The sequence below is a fragment of the Macrobrachium nipponense genome, chromosome 18, assembly GCF_015104395.2.
Source record: "Macrobrachium nipponense isolate FS-2020 chromosome 18, ASM1510439v2, whole genome shotgun sequence".
In the NCBI taxonomy this organism is placed as follows: domain Eukaryota; kingdom Metazoa; phylum Arthropoda; class Malacostraca; order Decapoda; family Palaemonidae; genus Macrobrachium; species Macrobrachium nipponense.
Genome location: NC_087211.1, coordinates 29,935,034 through 29,956,828, shown reverse-complemented (window position 1 = coordinate 29,956,828; position 21,795 = coordinate 29,935,034). Strand labels below are relative to the sequence as shown.

The window sequence follows — 21,795 nt, the reverse complement described above, 5'->3', positions numbered from 1 at the left end:
CGGTTTGATAATGAATACAATAAAAATATAGAAAAAGCATTGTCCTTACAAATGCTCTCCCCCCAAGACAATGATTATGGAATAATGATTGGATGAAAAATATCTTGGAGGTAGGAGGCGACCCTGTGTCCTTGTGACACTTGCTGTGGGTGTTTTTGAATGTAGAGTCCTTCGGCGTTGCTGGCTGACAGGATGTCTGCCCTGGCGGTTGCCTGGGGTTTCTACTGTCGACTGAAGGCGACCAAGACTGCAGAGGGAGCTGCATTGTATGCAGTGGCGGCATGGGATAGGCCATGGGGACCCCCAGGTGCAGCAGTGGCATAGGTTGGGCTGAGGAAGTCCCCAGTGCGGCAGCAGTGTCTGGCAGGCAGCGCAGAACCACAGGTGAGGCAGTGGTGTCAGCAGGTCGAGGAAGCCCACAGGTAGCAGTGTTGGCAGGCAAAGGAGGCCCACAGGTGTGACAGCGATGTCGGTGGGCCAAGAAGGATTACAGGCGACGGCATCGGGAGGGTGAGCAGGTCCACAGGTGTGGCAGCGAAGTCAGGCAGGCCGAGCAAGCCCCAAGAGCGACGGCAGTGTCGGGGGTTTTGAGGAGGCCCATGGCAGCGAAGTCAGGGGTAAAACAGAACCCTGGGTGCAGCAGCGGTGTCGGGAGGTTGCCTGGGGACTCGCAGGTGTGGCAGTGGCGCCAGAGGAAGAACCGAGAAGGCCGCGACATTGGATGGATATTTCTGGACCACCTCCTGATTTTGTTGGCTGACCAGCACCCAGCTACCCATCCTCGAAAAACGCCAAAACACGCTTGAAAGCTGTGCCGTGATGGGTCCCATTAATGGTGTGGGTGTCGTTCTTGGAATGGAGCTTTCAGAGATCTAAACTGTGGCGCTGTTGCTGTATTGAGTCATGCTAAAGGTTCTCTAAAGGAGAGCGGCTGTAATTAGTCCATGAAAGGCTGGGCCTAAACCACAGTGTCACCAACTCTGGGAGGTCACCAGTTGTGAGGACCAGAGAGTAAGACAGGTAGCTGGGTACTGATGATTTATTATGCTGTTGTTTGAGATTAAGCTGGCCTTGTGCCAGCACAGGCTCTCGCTCCTAGAGCAGCCCAGACGAAGTGGGTTGACATAGATAGGTGCAGACGGATAAGTAGTACCGACTCATGGTAAGTGACTACTATTCTGAATTATTTACTGTGAATAATAAACCAAGAAAAAACTAAAAAATTTCAAAAATTTAATAATAAATTCTACAGTTTAATTTATAAATTCATTTTCTATCAATCTTCTGTGAATATCCTTGCTTCCTGGTTTGCAACAGGTAATCCCAAACCATACGAGGTAGAGGGATGGTGCTGGCCCTGCTGCCAACTCACAGTTTCAGAATAAATCATGAGAATCTTCAAGTTTTCAGCTATCCTTTCTAGGTCCAAATTAAGCCGAATAGTTGTATTGGCAACTAGGATGACATCGGTCGGCAAGTTGTTCTTCGTGGAAAATGTTGGTGGCCTAAGGTGGATAATAGGCAGCATTATTCTCCTCCCTCCCCACCCTCGGTACATGGCCAGGTCACAAATACATTTTAGCTCTTCATAGTTCCTTTATAATGCACTGCACGAAAGATTGGTATGAGTCGTAATAACGATCTCAAAGTCGCGCTGTGCTAGGTAGTGGTCACGTCTTCACTGTCCCTCTCCTTCCGAGCTACTGCTGCTCCAAGGTATTTTGGGAATGGAGTCGAAGCTGGAAGATAACCAAACTAGGCAGTAACTACTGTACAGGGTTAACGTAATTAACTACCTTCGTTGCTGTTTGCTTGATGCTTGGTATAGTTAAGTTAAAGGAAAATCAATTTATCAAACATTTATTTAAATGATGACGGAAATGCATATATTTACCAAGCAATTACAAATAGAATAACAAGGACACCCAACAGCAAGATATAACTAATAATAATATTAATGCTTATTTTAGAGCACAAGGAAGCAATAAAAGCAAACTACATGAAGAATACAAGACTAACTAATAATATTACTCAAGATAATGAAAATCTCTTCAATTAATGAGAAGGAAAAAACTAAGGATAAACATAACTTTCCAAACAACTACAGCTCATAAAATATTATTCCAAATGACAAATTGCATAGGATAAAAGTTGTTTGGGGTGTTACAGTTTCATGAGCCAGTTTCACGGGCCAATTTCCAGGGCTGCACAACCAAATCCATCCACACAGGTAAAGTAGTCCCTTCGTGCCCTAAGTCAGGTTATGTTTGTTCATTTGGTCAGGTCATAACCATTGTTACCATGCTTCGCCCCCGGCAGGTTAAGGTTGGGTCATTTGGTTAGGTCACAACCATTGTTACCAGACTGGTTGTGTGTTCCTCCGCCGATTTTCTTGTTTCGACCTCACCGCCATCTAGCGGTACGTTTGGACAAGAAAACTGGCCGAATAAGGTTGGCCCGCAAAAACTGTAGCTACCCAGTTGGTTACTGTGCTGAAATCTCCTGACAAGAAATGACTGGCACGTAGGGTTACCATCAGTCCATACAACCATGATTATCCCTGGCAATTTTTCCTACTACTTGGACTACAACACAGTATATAGGCTAGTATCATGAGGCCTAGATCCAGGCCTGCAGCAGTTTTAAGTGTTAATGAAATGTTATGGTAGTGTTATTGACATGTTATCAATAAGTTCTCAAACCTGAACTCATCTGCCAGACACTTGAAGGTAGTATATTCTTCAATTTTACCATTATCATTCTTACTACTAGGGAAACTTCAAATTCATACTACATTATAGCTAGAAAAATCGGGTTCAGACTGGAAACCCTAACTGACCTTGCCTAAAGCCATACGCACTATGTATCATGATGCGCGCAGTGTTGAATGGATGTGTTGAAAAACGACTTTTTCAACACAAAGCCCATCACCAACTTGTTGAAGGGCCGGACCGCCGGAGCGATTTCATTTTCAAGTGTCTGCTCAGTGCTCACAGTGCTCAGTGATGCATCATTAAGAGTTGTAGGACGTCCACTCAACTCCAGCGCCATGACTCAAAAGTTTCTTTTTTGCAGCACACAGAGCAACTACACCCCACAGTAGAGTCTCCTGGCAACGTACATCATAGGCAGGCATCCTGCTGAGAACAAGTGAGCAGTGTTGCAGTACAGTTTGGCCCGCTAGTATTTTATTCACACCACTACTGCATCACGTGGCTAATAACATGATGCATAGTGTGTTCGGGGCTTAAGATGAGCTTGTTTCACTTCTCATCCAAACCTACGGCTTGAAGCTCATATGGGATGATGACAATTATTTTGCCATGTTGTGTCAGCTTGACCCATGAATAAAGAGCAATTAGTTTCTGCCCCTAGAGTAAAACAGGACTGTAAATTTAAGCTGGAAAGAAAGGCACGTAATGTCTACATTGTTCAAGTGTATACAACTACAGCAGACAGAATTGAAATTTGTCATGTAGTAGCTACACATTGTCGTTGGTAAATGCTGCAAAAATTATTTACCAATCATTAAATACTGTTGAGAAAATAACCATAATGCAATTGCCATATCTACAAAAAATTTATGGCTTAACCGTAGAAATATATCAGCAAAATTAAATATTTTTTTTATTTCATTTCTGCATGAAGTACATATTGTATATAATAGTAAATGGTGCATAAATCATTTGACAGTTTTTGACGGACATCCGAGAAAACACGATTTCAAAGAGTAGCCTACAGGGTTTCCATGTATGGGTTTGCGCCATTGTTTACATGAGAGATCGCATAGCAATGGCGCCAGGCAGTGCACGTCACAGACTGCTTTGGCTGTTATACGGTGTCTAATCTCTCCTCTATGAAACTATCTATTTTCGATGGCCTTGATTATACGCTTTTTAGCACTTTCTATATCTATTCTTTACAAGATCATTTTCTATTGACTAAATTGCCTAAGCTGTCTTGCGTCATGGACGACCATAAATAATATATCTTTATGAGCTTAGTTTACTACAGCTTCTCTCTCCAGTGGCACTAGTAATAGGTATCGTAACTCGTGAGCATTCCTAATGCAACCTACAGATTTGCCAGGACATCCTGTAACTTATCAGCGTTTATGAACCTAACGGCTTTTATCGGAAGTTTTAAATCATCAGGAAATAATTTTTTTGCAGTATCTAGTCCAGTCAAGAGATCACTTCCATTAAATCATTATTTTCTCGGCACCTTAACTTATCCTCCAAACCTCGACATGCTACTTTGAATTCTTTTTTATCCGGCAGATCTTTATAGGTTACTTAAAAATCCCCATCCGTTACTAAAACTTTGTAACTGTTCAAATCTCTCTAATGAGGAATTGATAGCTCTGTCGAGTATTACCAATGACACATGTGATTTTTACATTTTTTCCTGGATCATCAGCATTTAGAACCTCGTCAGTGCAATCATATTCAAACAGCCGCCTTTTCACCTTAATTTACTTCTGAAAATGGATGCTACATCAAATTCTGTAACTAATTCTTTTGCTGACTGACTATAGTATTTTTCATATCCATATGCACGATAATTAATTAAGAAATTAGTGACTGTTTTTCACAGTTTGTGTTTGCTTCACCATGATAGAAAATAACCAGATTCTCGAAAATTTTACTGTACTAAAAAATTTGAACATTTTGATCATCATTCAACAGTTTATTATTTTCATATTTTTTCTCTTTTCCTTTGGAAGATCCCAAATACATAACATCCTGGAGCCCTCATTAATGGCGCCCCTACCACATGGCGCCCCGAGCGACTGCCCGAGTTGCTGGTAGGCATCTTTTAAAAAAAAAAAAAAAAACAAAAAAAAAAAAAAAAAAAAAAAAAAAAAAAACAGCATTTAGCATCCCTGTGGTTATTGGAAGATCCAAGGTGTCGACAAACATAATGGCATGAACACTCATTGAAATATGAGCGTTTTGCAGAGAACCAAGGGTGCCCAGGGATGAGTGGGCTGTTTGTCTAAGTCCACAAATTGGTAAGGAGGTTTTCTCTCGTATGCCTTCTGAGGATGCTCTACACGCATTGTCAAAGAGATGTAAATAACACGAATGGGGAAGGATTAAGGAAGAAAGTTCTTTGAGACTGGGCTAGAACAATGTGAGAATACATATCAATTTGTAGCAAGCTAGTAAAAAAAGAAACATTTCAGTAGATGAATTAAATGACCGGATGCAGCAAAGAGTTCGATGATCTAGCAGATTTTACTCCTCAGGGAACAGTTTGTCAGCATGCGTTCATCTGAGACAGAGCTATTTATCAGGAAAAAAAGTGCTAAGAGACATTGGTAAATATATTTGGAGGCTAATGAGCTAAGCTAGTGGAAACAGAAGCCAGTAAAGAATTCTAATGGGGATATCGAGAGTGAGATCGTAGCACTACAAGACAGCTTAAGAGAGACAGACTGAAAAAATGAAGGGTGGTGCTTAATTTGTCTCACAAACCGGAATAGTTTTTACCAAGAACAGTGTGCTTGTGAAGGGTAGCTAAGACTGGCAAAAGGAATTCAGTGCTATGGTAGTGCTTCGAAGAGATAAAGGGAGATTGTTGAAGATGGTAGGTTAAAGCTGGTGGATGGTGCTGAACTACTATGTGATGTAAGGAGCATCTGCAGAACACAGGAAGATGCATCATAATTTACCTGATAGTGAAGGTTATGTGAACAAGGAAAAGGTAACGGCGCTACAAGATAAAAATGGTAGTACAATTGCAGCTGTACTTGAAAGTTTTATAATCAAGAACCAAATGACTGCAAAAAAATGAGTTTGTGCAGTCATTGATAGGAGTAGTATCTGTATAGAGACCCAGATTCCAGGATTTATTTAAACTCTCCATACTGTGAGGGAGAGTACTACTATGTGCCCTAGAATAACCCTATTTATACCTTATTCTTGGAAACGTCCGGGCATAGAGGACCCTGTAGCTAGAATTTTATTTTCTTTAGACCTATGCAATAATCATATCATGAATCATATTAGGAAGCTGATATTCAAGCGTAATTCAACACAAAAGACATGTGTTTACCATTTTATTTCAACATGATAAGTAATTTATGTGCAACGTAATATTTTTTTGGTGGAGGTGTGGGGTATTTGTTAGGCTAAAGACTAAACTATCACAACAGGATAATTTAAACTGACTGATTTAACACAATTTTCTTCACTATTTCCCTGTGTCAGCCGCAACTTGTTTAGCGAGCACCGTATTGTGTAAGTTCCTCCTAAGACGAAAAATAAATTTACTGGACTCCTGAAAGATTAGCTACTTACTGGCTCTGGATTTAGCTGAGGCATACTGCGAGGCAGAATCCAAATCATAACAGTACCAGGCAGTCCGAATAAAGGTTCGCAGAGGAGACTTTGATCTACGCTTATATCGGCAAATCCATCACTCAAATTGGTGTAAATTTGTGTAGCAGTTTCGCGCGACATCGACAAAACCTTGTGATATAGATGAAAAGCTTTTACCTCAGTAAATTATATTAAATGAAAGTACATCTTATGCCATGTGTGGACGAAAAATTTAAATAAAGATGTATAAAAAATCAAAAAAAAGCAAAAAAAAAATATGATAAACTACGAACCTGGAACAAATAAAAGCGCCAATCGTTACACAGAAAGTCGTGCTTACGATCAACAATAGGGGCTTCATATCAAGCCACTCAGATGATATGAAGAATAAACTATTCTATTTACTCATACCCTCCATGAGATAATCATGGATCAATACCATGCTTAGTAGTATATGAAAAGAGTTAAATTGTTGCGAGACTGAAAACAAATTAAAATGGCTGAAAAAAATATGAAACGAAAAGCTATGGAAAATAAAATAAAAATAAGTGAAAGTTTAAACACTACAAATCTGTCGAAAATATCAAACAACTATAAGAGGTTCTTACATTTGCAAGATAACTCCGAAAAATAAAATACGCCGAATAAAATAGGTATGTTAACACACTGACTAGAGCAAAATGATAGACAAAAAAAAAATAAAGGGGGAAGACAACCAAGTGTTTATATTCTGAAGGGATAATCGGAAACCTGGAGCGTTTCCTTTACTGCCCAGCTTACAACATTATTAGGAACGATTAAGATCTGTGCAGTGGCCATATCAGGCAGATAAAGAGGAACTAAAAGCTAAGGTCTTATTTTACGGGCTGTTGGAGTCTGGAGAGCAGGAGCCCGTGCCAGCACATGGCGGGCTGAATATAGTATAGATAAGGACTTACTGTTCACATATCTGTTTAGAAAGCAAATTGAAAATAGGAAAGATTTTACCAAAAACATATGGTACCATGAAAAATATACTTAACTGACCACCACCAAAGGCATGGGAGCCGTTCACAAGCAAATTCGGACCACTCTTAGTACTACTACTACTACCACCACCGCCGGGCGCCTACTTATGAGTTGGGTCCTTGTCGTTACCGTAACCCGCGCTTATTTTGTAAATCGATTACATAAGTCTTAGGGTAAGTAATGGACGACAACTTTTCGGATAGAATGCAGTAGTAGGGAAACAGGTAGTAGTAGTAGCTAAGTTAAGGTAGGGTCTGGTTAGGTCAAGGCACAACATTCTGGGAAAGGTTAACCTACCTAGTTGGCATTTCTCACGCCTACCCTTGTAACCCTACTTTACTTGCTCTCCAGCAGTGCTCCAACTTATCATATTGTGAGACTGAGACCAAAGCCCACCCAGCCGTACCTACCTATCATGAAGTCATTAACCTACTAGTAACCATTGAGCTCATGTTAGTAGACAGACTGGTTATACCTAGCCTATGTAGGTAGTAGGGTAAACAATCACGGACGATCCACCATCATCATGGCCGGCCGGGTCTTACTACTATTCATTCGATATTTAATTGGTGAAAAAAGATACAATTACAACTCTAAGCATACCATTCAAAAGATTGAAGTTTCGTCAACATAATGATACCTATACCTATGAAAGCCCCATAACGAACTAAAATACTAAGCAATGTGACGCTCACTTCGTAAAAATATGTTTTTACAAGGTCAGTTTTTTGAAATTCCAATATAGTGGCTATCGTCAGCTGGCCGGTCTAACCACGGACTATCCACCATCTTTTCCCAGCCTTCCAGCACTCATTTGAACAATGTTAGCGTCTATATGTAACGTTTATTGATCATACTCAAGATTACAGTTTTTAAGCAGCACAATAAAACAACATTTTTTTGTGGCCTATATTGTGAATGTATGAACTTGTTATTCCCGGGGTCATGGTTTGAACTGAATTCAATTTTAACTTGTAGGTAATCAGTGGTTTTATCCTTACTGCCTTCACAACTGAAACTCAACAGTGCTTATTTGATTGTAATTATACAAATTATTGGTATTAATCCACTCCAAGTTTCACTTGAACCACGTTGCTGTTTTCTGGTTCCTACTAAGACGACCCCACACGTTTTATGGAGATGCAAAGCTTTATTCCCCCTTAATTGTTACTTTACTCCCATTATTTGGTTTTTTTTTTTTTAACTTTACTTTGTACTTCTTAAAATGTTTATTTTTATTCATGTCTATTAGGGTAGAACACCACGGCAGGCCAACCCTCATCACGGTGGACGGGTCTTATTCACTCGATATTTAATTGGTGAAACAAGAAATACAATTGCAACTGTAAGCATGCCATTTAAAAGACTGAAGTTTCGTCAACACAATGTGATATATGAAAGCCCCATACGAACTAAATAAGCATGTGAGCTCTTCGTAAAATATGTTTTCCAGGCAGTTTTGAAATCCAATATGGCGGCTACGTTTTGCATGGAAGGTTCTCATCAGTGACGGCCACCATCTTTCCCAGCCTTCCCAGCACTCATTTGAACAATGTTAGCGTATATTTGTAACGTTTATTGATCTTACTCAAGATTGCAGTTGTAATCAGCACAATAAAACAACATTTTGTTGCCTAGGGTAGATCACCACGGCAGGCCAAGCAGGCCACCTACATTCAACGCTTGCCACCCTCCGAAAAGTACATTATAACGCGTCCTGACACCCGAGATGGGCATCAGTCGCGACTTGTTGTTGGTGAGAAACGGAGCTAAAGACCTCTACTCTCCTTTCGAAGTAAGTATTTTCTCCAAAGTTAGAAATTAAGGCCAAATTTTAAGATTTAAAACAGAGGGTAACCTGAAAATGGCGCCCACGGCAGTGGAAATCTCACCAAACCGCTTTAGAAATTTTTACTTACAAAACTAAAAAATGGTAAAAATGTTTCGAAGATTGACGCCATCTCGATGTTTACGGAGTCAACAAACTTTCCATTTCCTGTGATAAATCCGCACACCACTTGTACCCACAGACGCTGGAGCACTTTTATCACAACAATCGAAACACGATTTCTCACCAACAACAAGCCAGGAGTAAACAGCTGTTTTGGTAGATGACGAGAAGCGTGCTCTTAGCTAATTTTTAAATAAGTAGTAAAACATCAATATTTTACATATTTATGATGATTAATTTGAAAATATTCGTTTTATTGAAAAAGTAACTCGACTCTGACTCAAATTTAAGTAATTATTTTTCTGAATTAGAACGTTTTTCTTTTAAGTTCTGTATTAATGACCGTCAACGACATCTTGACTTTCGTACCTATTGTAAATAATTGCTATACTCAACTGTCATTGCAGAACAGTTTTTACCAGTTATTCATGCAGATTGTTATCAGCTATACATGTAATTGTTATAATCGTAATGCGCATATATATCTTTATTATTTACTTTTTGGATATATGAAGATGTTTTACTGCTGGATTATCGCCGTAGTGTGACGCAATCGTTTTCGGTCCATGGGCCTCTGTCTGTTTTCGCACCATAAGAAATTATGGGGCCGAATTTGCAATGACCAGAAAGTCGTTAAAAGAGGAAAGTTAGCATTGAGGGGCATATGTTTTGACTGAGAAAAATACAAATTTATTCAATAGCTAGCTTGTAAAAAATACTTGGTTATAAAAACTTGATTGACAACTAAGCAGCATGTCTACTATGGGTTTCAGAGACAGTGCAACAAGCACGTTTTTGGGCAATACCTATTTCTGTAACGAACACTCGTAACAGAACGAGATTTTGCTATAGTGCATTACACCCAGTGCCGTAATTTATAAGGTTATCGTGAATCACTAATCGTAAAGAATAACGACACTTGTCCTTGTACCAAGAGACAAAAACTCCATTATGCAGAAATGGATACGAACACGCGTATAAAGCTCCACCTACCCTCTCCCCACACCCCCCCCCCCTCCACCGCCATCCCTTTTTTTTCTTCTTCGTTCCTCCGCCTTCCTTTCTCTCCTCTCTCTCTCTCTCTGTTGCCATTCGGTATGTGTTGACCCTCCCCCAAACTGGGGTATGACTACACACAAAACGTTGAAATTGGTGAAATTAGGCTATGTATTGGAAGTATATATACATAAATATAATAAAGCCATTTTATCATTATTGCATTACTATGACAACTAGAATTCATGGAAACAGTTTTATAATAATGGAACGGCGTATGTGTGAAGCCTCCACTAATGTGGCAACGATGATTTTGCCATTCTTAGCATGCAAAAACATTAAAGCATGCAAACTTAAAGGTTACATTTATTTCTGGCATACGATTATTAAAGAAATTCAAAATACTAATAAAGACTGAAATCAATGAAACTGCTAGCAAAAACAAAAAAGCAAAAAAAAAAAAAAAAAACGTAGTCGTTCCTCTATGCACTTTTCCGTCGTTCGTTCCTCTATGGTTTTCGGCAGCCAGATGTACGAAAACGTTTAGAAACATTTGATTTTATCTACTTAGAAATATCTGTAATTTTTCGGGGTAATTTGGTTGCAAAAAAGGGATATATACATGAATTAAATCAAAATTTTTAAATAACAAATTTAAACTAAATAACGAGTAAAGTAAACAGTTTTAGGGAATAAAACTTTGGAGTTTCGTCGTCTGTCGTCGTCTGCTGTTCGTAAATTGTGTTATGGCGGCGCGCGCTTAGAAACCAGACAGCAACAGGTTTAAAGTGCAAATGTGGAGTGAACTGAGACCAAAATGTGTTATAATAACAATCAATAAGCACTGTGGAGTTTCAGTTGTGATGGCAGTAGGATAAAAACCGCCGATTACAAGTAAAGAAAATGAATTCAGTTCAAACCATAAACCCCGGAATAACAAGTTTCATACTTCTTTTTTCACTAATATAGGCAACAAAATGTTGTTTTATTGTGCTGATTACAACTGCAATCTTGAGTAAGATCAATAAACGTTACATATATACGCTAACATTGTTCAAATGAGTGCTGGGAAGGCTGGGGAAAGATGGTGGCCGTCACTGATGAGAACCGTCCATGCAAAACGTAGCCGCCATATTGGATTTCAAAACTGCCTTGAAAACATATTTGTTCCGATACGTAATACAAACCATCGGTCCTTTAACAATAGGAAGTAGCTAGCGGCAGCTGGAACGGTCGTAAGCTTCGAACAAGGGGAGAACGGTAGTTAACTGCTTGTCCGACAGTCGCGCGGCAAACAAATCACTTTTGCTTTCGGCCGCGGGTGTGAAGGACGTGTTCGTCATCGCTCTCTGCCCGCTTCATCGTCGTATGCCTTTGTTTATATTGTGTTTTTCTACTAATGGTTTGTTTGACTTGAAAATGAAACTGTAAGTACACTGTTTTCATTTTCATTACTTAATTATGAACCAACATGGAGCTATCGCCGTAGATGCGGCGATTTCCTCTCTTTTCATGAATTGAACCCTTGAATTATGTCTCCGGTGCCGAGGGCGGGCGCGCTCGAGTCAGAGTCATGTATTTTGGGCGAAAGTGTGTAATTGAAAAATGTAAGTACTACTTTTCATTATATTTTTGCCTGTGCGTTCGTTACCGAGAAGTGTGATTGCGCTCGGCACAAGCCTTTTATTTTGTATAATAGAATGGAATGAAAGTGGATTCGCAATTGCAATATTCTTTCATTTTCATTTATTTATTTGCATGAATTTAATTTGGATCAATTTTCGTTCTTACCCGGGAATTGATCCTTACGTTTTTATGTGAAAGTGAAATCGTGCAGTATTCTGTTTCATTTTCATATATATTTTATGATAGCATCATATTATTTGGATCAAGTTTCCGTTCTTACCGGGAATTGATCTTTTCCCCTTTAAGTTTCTATGAAGTGAATCGCAAGGGCAGTATTCTGTTTTCATTTTCATATTACTTTTCACTGCTGTGCGGGGGTAGGGGAAGCGAAGGTCTGCCAGGGAGTCGTCGGAAAGCTCTCCCGTGACTCCCTTGGTATCCAATTCTTCGTCTTCCTTCCTGCCCCCCGCTCAGCTTCTTCGTTGTATTTTATATTTGGGGTCTTCCTTGCGTTCGGGTGGGGCATGTCTTCCCCCGTGCGTGAGGGAACCCCTCTTACTAATCTATCTATGTTACCTGCAGTTGGCTACATCCGTGGGAAGACGACCTTGGACAGGTATGGAACCACCGCGGCGGCAGGGCGTGCCTAGCATCCACGGGCTTGCTGCAGCGTCTAGCGAGGTCTGGGCGGTCTCCACTACTACCACGGCCGCTTATGCTGCTCCCCCCCTCCTGGTCTACACTCCCATGCTGTGTCGTGACGCCGTCTGCCGCTACTAGGGCCGCCGCCGTACCGAGGGGTGTTGCCGCCGCCGCCTGTTTTCTTTGTGTTGCCTGCCCCAGACTTCCGCTGTTCCAGCAGCTCGCCCCTGGACCGGCCGCCAGTACCCAGTTCCGCTGGCTGCCGATGATTCTACGAGGCGATCGCTGGCCTGCCGTACCTGCCGCTGATGTGATTCCCGCTGTTGGCTTGGCTGTCCCTTCTGGTCTACCGCTGCCGCTATCCTTCCTGCCGCTCCTGAGCTGGTTGCTGTTCCTGTCGCTCCTGGTTCCTGAGCCTGTCCATGCTGGTCCTGCCCACGGTGTGTCTTCCCCAGTCCCAGGTCCTTCCGGACAGGTGCAGTCGGGCCGTGTTGCTTCGGCAATAGCCCCGGCTCCGGCCTGGATGGAGGACCTGACGACTGTCCTGCGTGAGCTGACGAGGAAGAGGAGAAGAGGAAGCTGTCATCTTCGTCTTCATCGTCTGCTGCTGCCTCTTCCCCTTCGACTTCTAAGGCCCATAAGCTGAAGAAGAAGAAGGCTGCCTTCCCCCCTAAGAAGTCTCCTTCGGGAACTTCTAAGGGCCCGCCCTCCCACGGTGACTGGGGGGTCCTTCTGCTGGTCCTCCTGCTCCTTCGTAAGGAAGAGATAGACGGGGACCAGAGGAGTATCGGTTAGCTCTGGTACTTTCCTCGCCTGGTGCTAGCGGCGATGCCGCTACGCCAGGTTCCGGCTCGGTCCTCTCGTTCGCGAGCAGATCCCAGTGTACGTTCTCCCCCTCGGGAGACCGTGCAGCCAAGTTTCGGCGCCAGAGTTCGCTCGGCGCCAAGACGCGGCACGGAGCAGAAGGCTGGTGAGAGACGCTCGGGTGACTCTTGCCAGGCCAGCGGCCGCTCTTGCAGCGATCAGCTGGTAACCCGGGTTTGTTCCGACACGGCATACAAACCTTCGGTCCTTTTACAATAGGAAGGTACTAGCGGCAGCTGGATAGGTCGTAAGCTTTCGAACAAGGGGTTCGGTAGTTAACTGCTTGTCCGACAGGCGCGCGCGCGCGACTGGGAGGTAAACAAACCACTTTTGCTTTCGGCCTGCTGGCGTGTGGACGTGTATCATCGCTCTCTGCCCGCTTCATCGTCGTTTGCTTTCGCATGATTGTGTTTTTCTTTTTCGATGTATCTAGTGAAACTGAATTGTAAGTACAATCATTTCATTGAATTCAATTGTGAATTAAAGGATCTTGCTTCACAACGCCCTCCGATTACCCGAGTGCCGGGTCTGAAGGGCGTAATTGCGGGAATTCATTTTCCCAGAATGATCCTCGTATTGTGTATGCTCGGTGCCGAGGGCGGGAGCGCTCGCTCCGAGCGTATATTGGGTTGGAAATGTGTAGATGAAAATCGTAAGTAAGTACTCTTTTCATTTATATTTTTTTTTGACCTGTGTGCCCGTTGCCGAACGAATACTATCGGCACGGAAACTTATTCAGTATGAAAGTGGAATCGCAAGTACAGTATTCTTTTTCATTTTCATAGATTATTTTTATTGTAGCAATACTCATTTTGGATCAGTTTTCCGAGCTTGCCCGGAGATTGATCCTTACCCCCTTTTTATTTTGAATGAAGTGAAATCGCAAGTACAGTTCTTTTTCATTTTCAGTTTTTTTTATTGAGATTGCATTGTTGACTGGATCAATGTGTTCCGCTATTCACGGGAATTGATCCTTCCCTTTTTGATTGTATGAAGTGAAATCGCAAGCGCAGTAGTCTTTTCATTTTCATATATCTGTTGATTGCATCAATTCATTATGGATCAAGGTTTCCAGAAACCTTGATTCATAAAGGTAAGGAATGAAACCTTTCACCATTGCGCTCGGTACCGAGGGCGCAAATGCGCTCGATCCGAGCCCTTTTTCATTGTGAAGTGAATCGTTTTGCAAATGCATTTTCATTTTGTTCCTTATTTTTGATTGCATCAATATTATTTGGTTCAAGTTCCGCTCAGTCAGGGAATTGATCCTTATGCCTTGTATTCGTGCCGATGGCACGATTGCTAGGGCTCTTAGTTTGTTGTTGGGTACATGGGTACTGTTGCGGGGGGAGGGGAACAGAAACCCCCCCGCTCAGTTTCCCACAGATGACTCTTCCCCTTGGGGGGGGGGGGGGAGTTTATCGCCGTTCTTCTTCTCCTCGCCCGATCCGTCGGACGCGGGGGAGGGCGCTCGGTGCCCGATGTACAATTGTATTAGGGGTTCTTCCACTCGTTCGGGAGGGAATCAAACCCCCGCACGAGGGGAATTCCCCCCATTAAATCGCTACTACTATTATTTCCCCAGGTGATACTGCCACGAGGGTGGACCTTGGTGAGGTATGGGCGTCCTTCCAATTGCAGAGCGTGCTGGTGTCCAGGGGCGGCGGTTCTATGTCTGGGCCTACTGCGGTCACCCATGGAGTGGTGACCACGCAACCAGGTGACGACGTCCCTCCTCACCTGGTGTACTCGCCTCACGTGGTAACAGTCTTGCCTACAGCCGCTGTGAAGTGCCGTTCGCCGTACCGAGAGGGGGGCGTGCCGCCGCCGCTCGTGGTTGCCGCGCTGCAGCGACCACACTTCCGCTGCCCTAGAACTCGCCCCTGGACCTGCCGCCGTAACAGGATGTTGCTGGCTGCTGCTCCACTTCCTGTGTTTCCGGTGTCCTGTCCTGCCGTACCTGCCTAGCCGATTCTGTGGCTGACTTGTCCATGCAGTTGCTGCGCTGGCTGTCCCTGCCGTTGCTGTGCCTGCTGTTCCTGCCGTTGCTGCGCTGGCGGTCCCTGCCGTTGCTGCTGGCTGTTCCTGCCGTTGCGCGCTGGCGGTTCCCTACCGATGATGTGCTGGCCGTGCCTGCTGTTCCTGAGATGCCCATACCTGCTGATGTCGTCCCTGTTTCGTGGTGGTACTACCCCAGACTTTGGTCTGTCTGGACAGGTGCGTCCGGGCCCTGTGGCTTCGGCTACAGCAGCCCCGGCTCCGCCCTGGATAGCAGATCTTACGTCTGTCCTGAGGAAGCTGACGAAGAAGAGGAGGAAGGGTCGTGGGTCGTCGTCTTCATCTTCTTCATGGTCGTCAGCCGCCGCCTCTTCCCCTTCGACTTCTAATGGCTTTTACAGCCGAGGAAGAAGAAGGTCGCCTCCTCCCTCCTAAGAAGCTTCCTCGGGAGCTTCTCGGGACCCCGTCTCACCTCGGTGGGACGGGAGGGTTTTCTTCCGCTGGTCCTCCTGCTCCTTCGGGAGCGGGGCCCGTCTCTTCTTCCGCAAGGAAGAAGACTACGGGGACCAGAGGGGTACCGGCTACACCGGTACTTCCTCGCCTGGTGTCAGTGGTTCTGCCACTGCATCAGGGTCCGTCTCGGCCTCTCGCTCGCGGGAGGTACCGATGTACGGTCGCCTACCAGCGACCGTGCAGCCAGGAACCAGACCTCTGAGTCCGCTCAGCGTCAGGTTCACGGCACGGGGCGGAAGACTGGTGACAGCCGCTCATGCGACTCTCACCAGACCAGCTCTCACTCTCTCGCGGTGAACAGCTGGCTACCCGGGGACGTGACGGTCCACGACCGACCACGGGCTGAGGCTGGGAAGAGGTCCTCCCGTTCGCCGGTGCCAGCCACGGCTGGAACCAGCGACGTGACGTGCCGTGAGGACAAGCACCGGTCTCACTGCGACAGTGGAGCCTGCAGGTCGCCTGACCGTCGCTCTCACAGAGAGCGATCGGGTACGGCAACCAGCACCAGCTCTTCTGACACCTTCGAGATCCGGGGCCGCTGTGACTCAGTCCAGCCAGCCGTTGCTCCACAAGCGAGGACTGGTTTTCGACCATGGGGCCTGCAGCTCGATCGTCACCCGGCGGGTTTGAACGATCGCCTGCTAGCCCTCCAAGCCTGGCCTGGTTGTTTTCCTGGCCCGAGCGAGGCGACGAGGGAGCGTCAGGTCTGCCTCTACCTTAACCCGTTCAACCTTCAACCTCCTCGGGTTACACCCGGGACGGAGTCGAGGTTATGGAGGAGTGATCGTGAAGGGTGCGCACCCATTCATGATCCCACCACGACGCCCCCTAACGTTGCGCCAGGCACGTTCTTGAACCGGCCAGGACGTTATGCCGCAAGTGGAATTGGGAAGACCGAGGAGGTGCTGTCGCTTGTTCCCCCCTTCTTAGGAGGAAGGTTTCTCTGGAATTATGCGCTTGTTTCGAAGGGCTACAAATTAACGGGTTCCCCACTCTGGCAAGATGCCCGTGAGCCCTTCCGAGAATCCAGAGGAACCTTTGCCCGAGGGTTTACGGGCGCTGATTCGTCAGCACCAATGACCTCGGGGGAAGGATCGCCCGCCGCTCCCAACCAAGCAGAAGGCCAACGTCTCGGCTCGAGTTCGTTTTGGGGACCCGAGAGGGAACCCGAAATCGACGGTTGGTTCCGGCCGAGATCGGAGCTTGCCGACTGTGTTTTGAGCCAGGTAGTCTCTCGTCTTCCTCCGGACAAGAAGGCTCTCCCGCGGTTCGGGACGGTCGCACAAGCTCCTTCGCCTCCGTCTACTGCGACAGAGGCCGTTTCTACGTGTCCTTCGGACATCGTGGTTATTAATATCCCTGTTCGGTCCTCCTTGAGGTTTCGAACCTCGACGAGGACTGGAATGAAGTCGGAGCGGTATCGGCTTCTCCGCCCTGTCAGGTCCTCGATCAGACCCCAACCAGACGACGTTTCACAAGTGGAAGGACCGGCATTCCCCCTCACCTGCTGCCGGAAGTGGGGGGTGCCTGGCCGAGCCATTGGGACCCGGTCCATCAGCAGGCGTACGCTCCAGGTGGGGCAATCGAAGGACGTAGCGCAATTGAGACAGGAGATCAAGACCATGCTGAGGACAACGAGAAACGGTAGAATCGGTAACGGAGCAACCACCGGGCTTTACTTTACAGCCGACTCTTTCCTGGTGGAAAAATCTACCGGCAGCTGGCCGCCCCAGTGGATAGATCTCTCGATCCCCCCCGAACCGTTAGGTTCGTCGCCAGAAAAACCCGGTTCATTGATGGGAGACGGCACGCTCAGTGGCTCGAACTCTATCAGGAGGGGACAACGATTTTCATGCTTTCAGTGGACTTGAAGGATTGCGTATCTACAAATACCCATTCATTCTAAGTCCTTCGGCAAAGTACCTTCCGCTTCATCCCCTCGACGGGACGGTGTACCAGCTCAGGCCACGTTGCCGTTCGGTCTCTCACCCGACCCCACAGGTTGTTCACGCAAGTGTTCACCTCGTGGTGTCCTGCTTGGGGCCATTCGCAACGGGATATGTCTGATGGGATAAATCTCGACGATTGGTTAGTCCCTTGGCGAGCTAGTCGCCGCTCGCAGTTTGCTACAACAGGAACAGGATCGACTGCTCGAGTTCCTGTTTCGCGATCTGGGGATCGTTCGAAACGTCGCAAAAGTCTGATCTCGAGCACCAAGCCAGAGGATGAAAGATACCTGGGTAATGCTGGATCGACACGGTAGCAGAATGCAGGGAGGGCTGGTCAACCAGTTTTCCTGTCCTCGGCAGGAACAGGTAGCTCAGCAGTGGCAAGTCGTGATCGGACACCTGTCGTCACGTCGGAGGGAAGGCCAGTCCCTAACGGGTCGTCTTCATTCACGCCTGCGGTCTTCTTCAGGGAGACCCAAAGGAGAGTTGGGTCACAGCGAGGATCCCACCCCCCAAGCCTTCCTTGGTCACTGACACAGGAGGGTTGAGGCAGGACCCTAAGCCATGGTGACTGGACGACAAGGAACCCCTCAAGAGGAGTGCCTCCGTCGCACTCTCCCCCACCGGTACATGCAGCTGCTCTCAGACGACATCGACCAGATGGGTATGTGGGGCGCAACACCTGGAAGAGTTGCGGACTTCAGAGGAGTGTGGTACGAGAACGACAAGACAACCTTCACATCAATGTTACTGGAACTAAAGGCAGCGTTCCTTGCTCTCCAAGAGTTCCAGGACCCCCGCTTGATGAGACACCTCGGAGGGTGGGTTGATGTACGACAAACCACCACGGTGGTAGGCTTACGTCATGCAAACAAAGGGGGGGCCAGGTAGGGGCCTAGTTTCCTCCCTCCCGTTGTTATCAGTTTGCCTCGGCAGAGGTGCACGAGTGGGCCGAGGCACACTCAATAGAGGCGGTTCGGTCACGGCTACCATTCCAGGGAAGGAAGGTAAGTAGACAGACACGCTCCAGGCCGTCGGGATCAGGTGATAAGGACCGAACAGGTCCTCTACACTCCAGGACCGTGGCGGAAAGGCTGCTGCGAACCTGTGGGGGCGACCAGTCGAGGGATCTGTTCGCCATCCGGCACAACAGGAAGCTCCAGGTGTTTCTTCTCGGCGGTCCGTGCCGGAATCCGTGGGCCAGCTGCAGAGGACGCTTCTTCCACCACCCGTTGGGACAACCTCTTCGCTCCTATGATTTCCCCGTTTCAGCCTGCATTCAGCAAGGTGAGCAGTCGAGCAACTGGTCATCCCGAATCTCCAGGATGATCCGTTGATGGCTTCCAAATTGCCACCAGGCCGATTTGGGTTATCCGGACCTGCTGGCTACTTCTCTGTAAGAGAACCGAGAGAGATTCCCCATTGGCCCCATTGGCAAAAAAAAACAACCTTCTCAGCCCATCCACACGTCGAGCGGGCTACCACCGAGCAGTGAATCCAGTCCCTACGTCTTCCGGCTGGCTGTTATCCACCTTCTTCTTGTCGAACGGAGAAGCTTTTTTTTCGTTGCGCAAACAACAGAGGATAGGCTGGAAACGTCCGTCAGTCCCCTCTGCAGCTGTGTACCAGGGGAAGTCGGGGTCGGGCGCCGTCTTCGGTGGCTGGTGTCGTAGACGGGGCCCATCTACCTCTCTAGAGCCGACCCCACTCTTCAGCAGGTAGTCGGATGTTTCCTCGTTTTTTCTTCGTCCGAGGAAGCTCCTCTAAGTTCCCTACAGTACAAAGGATACAGAGCCGCCTTGTAGCTCCTCCTGAAACTTGTCCGGATTGGACATCTCGAACTTCGTTCGAGGATCTACCTTGCTTATTAGCAGCCTTCCAAAGGTCTTGCCAAACCATGGGAACTCGAATGAACCTTCGTCTTGCTGGACCTGGCATCGGCGAAGAAGAGTAACGGGAACGTCATGCAGATTAATGATTGTTGGATGAGAAACGCTGCTTTGTCCTGGGAGGACGCTAAAGCAAAAACGGCGCTATCTGAAGAGAACTCGACACCTCGGGCCTGAGTGTCGACCGACCTCTTTCGTTTAGCAAAAGGGTCAACAAGAAAGAAGGTATCAAGCACCTCCTTTCCGTCCTGGCTGCGTGAGGTCTTCACGGAGGGCGTATGAGGCTGATGGTTTAGTTTGACGACAAAGAATCCGTACGTCCCGTCCGAGAACTCCGAACGTTAATTAAGAATTATTTGGCCCCATCGTCGGCGTTTCGTAAGAACTATTCTCCTTGGCGCAGGTATGGAAGGCCCCCCCCAGTGGTTTGGGTCTGGTACAACCCAGACCACCAGGCCAACTTCCTTATACCTCTTGGATATTTGGCCCCATAGGTCCTTGGATCGGTTTTTCACCTTAGGACACCCGTGGTGGCTGCTCAATACGTCTGCCTAGTCGAACCCAGAACCCTAGCAGGCTGAACAGCATCGAGTCCTGGTGTGACTGTAATGGAATAGATAAGTGATGAGGAGTGACTGGCTTTCCTTTCTTTAGCTTTTCTTCCTCTCTACCTGTGGGTTAGAGGGATACCTGGTCATCACCCCTGCTGGATAAGGACGGAGATGCCGGTGTAGCCTGAATACGACAGAGCCCCATCCTATTCCCTTGCACGAGGGATGTGGGAGCAGAATATCCACCACTGTTTCCTTCTACAAGGGGGGGAAGTGGATGCCTACAAGAGTCAAAACCCATGACTTTAAACTTGGCTCACCTGTACAGGAACAAGTTTTCTTACAATTGCTGGTACGTAAGAGATGGCGCATGCCCCTCGCTTAGTACTCGGTCGCCAGAGGTCTGACCATTGATCCTGCCGGTGGCAAGCACCCCCGATCAATCGGAACAGAGGCCTATTGGATCCACCCTCCCTCGCTCTTGAACGACCAGGGAGGCTTCCAAGGTTGGGGCGAAACACCAGTCTGTTTCACAAAACGACTCAGATTTCCACCCACCCCCCAAGAAGTGGAGTCTTCACTATTGTAAAAGGACGCCGAAGGTTTGTATGCCGTGTCGGAACAAATCACAATTTTGTCTAAAATTGCATTTTTCCTAACTATACAAACCTGAGGGTCCTTTTACACATAGCCCCAACCCCACCTCATGCCACACCCCTCACTCTGCAGTTTTTTGCTTGGGCCAAAGCAAAAGCAAAAGTGATTTTGTTTGACCCTCCCAGTCGCGCGCCTGAAAGGGAGGAGCTGCGCCTGTCGGAGCCAAGCAGTTACTTTAACCCTAACCGAACACCCTTGTTCGAAAAGCTTGACGACCTATCTCCAGCTGCCGTCTAGTACCTTCCTATTGTAAAAGACCTCAAGGTTTGTTATAGTTTAGGAAAAATGCAATTTTAGACAAATTGTCATTTTTTCCCCCCTAAGAAGGACTCCTTCGGGATCTTCTAGGGCCCGTCTCGCTCAGGCGAGTCGGGGAGCTCTTCTGCTGGTCCTCGCCTGTTCCTTCGTGAACGGGGCCCGTTTCTCTTCCTCTGGCAAAGAAGAAAGACCGACCGGGGACGCCAGAGGTGGTAGCCCAGCCTTCGGTCTGGTACGTCCCTCACCACGGTGTTAGCGGTCCTGCCGCGAAATCAGGTTTCCGTCTCGGCCGGCCCTTGCTTCTCGTTCGGCGAGAACGTACCGAGTGGGAACCGCTCTTCCACGGAGGGAACCGTCCAGCCTAAAGTTTTGACCAGCCCCGAGGCTCGCTCCGCCGTCAAGTCCCGACTGGCGGCGGAGCAGAAGACCGTGGCGAGAGTCGTGCACGAACGTACTCTCACCAGGCCAGTGGACGCTCTCGCAGCGACCAACTGGCTGCTCGGGTTGACGTGACGGTCCCGCTGACCAGCCACGTGGTTGCAGGCGAGGAAAGGGGTCCCCCCGCGG

At 46.8% G+C, this 21,795-nt stretch overlaps 1 protein-coding gene across 3 annotated transcripts in view; it reads left to right on the top strand.

Annotated features, from left to right (window-relative positions):
* LOC135196949 (adenylate cyclase CyaB-like) overlaps positions 1-21,795 on the top strand; it is a 152,780-nt gene that overhangs the window by 29,430 nt on the left and 101,555 nt on the right. The window contains exon 1 of one of the 3 annotated variants that reach the window (XM_064223796.1): positions 7,382-7,507. The exons of 1 other annotated variant lie outside the window; for it this stretch is intronic. The gene's annotated coding sequence lies outside the window, so the exon portion shown is untranslated. Of the gene's footprint in view, positions 1-7,381; positions 7,508-21,795 lie in introns of those variants that run through there. One more of the 3 variants, XM_064223798.1, reaches the window with a different exon arrangement.